Source organism: Elephantulus edwardii, unplaced genomic scaffold, assembly GCF_000299155.1.
Source record: "Elephantulus edwardii isolate Elephantulus edwardi_28Jun2011 unplaced genomic scaffold, EleEdw1.0 scaffold00013, whole genome shotgun sequence".
Lineage (NCBI taxonomy): Eukaryota > Metazoa > Chordata > Mammalia > Macroscelidea > Macroscelididae > Elephantulus > Elephantulus edwardii.
In genome coordinates, this window is record NW_006399763.1 from 25346833 (window position 1) to 25349026 (window position 2194).

The following is a 2194-nucleotide window of genomic DNA, read 5'->3' on the forward strand; positions in this document are numbered from 1 at the left end:
ATGGGAGTTGGTGTGTCAGAATTAGTGAGACTGGCTCAGGACAGGGAAGGGTTCAGAGATGCTGTACATAGGGTCACTATACATCTCAGACGACTCAACGACTCAAAAGCACGTAACAAGACCATACTATATTGGTTGTTTGGGTTTTTGTTTGTTTGTTTTTTGTTTTATTTTGCTTTTTTTGTGCCCAAGTGTTTATTTAATGTGCCAGACAGGATCGTTCGTTCCAACAGCTTTGCCTGGCATGGCCACACAATACATTACATACACACACCCTTGGGGTCACCCACAGCGTTCCTGCTGCCGAGGCATAGGCCTGGGCAGCACCACCAGATTCAACCCAGGACCACTCACTGTAGGGCTGTGTGCAGCTGCCCCAGAACTAGTGAGATCGGCGGGCTTCACGTTTACAAAGTGGAGTTCCTCAGGAGGAGGCTCCAAGAACAAGAACACTTCCCGGAGGCTGTCAGTGTGGGTGCTCGAAGGTCTGTAGACTTCTGCATGAAGACCCTGTGGCTCTTCTCCAAGCCCTCGCTGCCTGATTCCCAAGACTGTTTGCTGGTGCCTCCTTTGTCCTGGGGACTTGGGGACTTGGAGGAATAGATTGTGATCCAGGGGTGCTCAAGGACTTCTCGGAGGGTCAGCCTCTGGCTCAGGTTATTCTTCAGTAGTCAGGAAATGAGGTCCCGAGCCTCCATCGCCACTGAGTCAGGATACATAAACTCAATCCTTGAGATTCTATTGTAGGTCTCCTGGTATGTGCTGGTCTCGAAGGGGGGGCTTCCCCACCAAGAACTAGTAGCAGAGCATCCCAGGGCTCCAGAGGTCCACCTTCTCGTCATGCATGTGGCTCTTGATCATTTCAGGGGTGGCAGATAGTCCAGGGTGCCACACAGCGTGCTTCTCCTGGAGAACATGGCTTGGACCCACCACAAAATCAGCGATCTTCATCTCTCCAGTGGAGCCAAGCAGCAAGTTCTCCGTTTTAATGTCTCTATGGATAACATTCTTGGAATGGCAGTAACACAAGCCATCTGCCAGTTGGGCGATATAGGTAGAAGTCTTCTCTCTTCAAACCTGGAGAGCTTCTGCAGTTCTCTGCAGACTGTTCTCAGATATGCATACTCAAGGATCAGGTAAAGGCTGGTGGCAACACGGAAATAACCATACAGCCTGAGAATATCAGGGTGTCTCGGGTGGGACTGGATCTCCACCTCTCTCTGCAGCTGATGCTCCACACAGCCTTCTCCAGCAGAGCTTTAAACAGCACTTCTAGAGCCCCTATAAACTTGTTCTGTTTCTCTCTTGCCAGATAAACATTACTAAATTTTCCTTTTCCCAGCGGGTGGCCAATTTCAAAATCACCTTACCACTGCATCTTTTTTTATTCTTGTTTTTTCTGTTTTGTTGCAGGGTCCTTTCCGGGATTATTTCTGGCTGCCAGCAGTGCCTGTTCACACTTGGAGCCACTGTTAGCCAGCTCAGAGATGGGACGAGGGGCAGTGGTGGTGGGCAGCGGCATCTGCTTAAGATGCTGGGCCTGACTCCTGCTGGGTTTGTGGCCAGGGACAAGCTTTTGTGCATGTGACAGGATGCTCCAGGTGAGTTGGGGGAACACAAGAGCCGCTGCGCCTGGCCACCACTTGCAGACAGCAGGTTCTGAGATGGGAACAACTGGGTCACCACCATTCTTAAGCCTGTCACCAAGTGTAAGAGTAGTCTGAGCAGGTCCTTAAATTCAGCTTTCCTTACATTTCTCCATGATACCACTCCTTATGTGGAGTTGCCAATCCTTCCCAAGAGCTATTGGTTGTTTCTTTATTTAAGACTCATGCTTAGAGTCAACAGGACGTTGGGCAGGGCCTTTGTATTTAAAAGTCGGTTGTTATTGTATTTTAGAGGAACATTCTTCTAAGTAGTAAAACACTCTTCTGTCAATATGCTGTACCGAGGTAACCTGAGGTTGCTGTGATGCTGAAATTTGTGCCATTGGGGTGTCAAATGCCATAACAGCTACTCATAGTAGACAGTGTTTGGTGAAGCTCCCAGTGTAAAACAGGTTTGAAAGTAGGAGTGTCATCCACTTCCTTAACAACATGCCTCTGCAAACTCTATGAACTTTGATAAACAAAGACAGTTATAGGAAGGCTTCAGGCCTATAGGGTGGCTATGAGTTGAGGTCGACTCAATGGCA

The 2194-nt window shown here is 48.7% G+C and overlaps 1 pseudogene; it reads right to left on the bottom strand.

Annotated features, from left to right (window-relative positions):
• Positions 1-407: 407 nt before the first annotated feature.
• Positions 408-1762, bottom strand: LOC102854469 (annotated as a pseudogene).
• Positions 1763-2194: the final 432 nt, after the last annotated feature.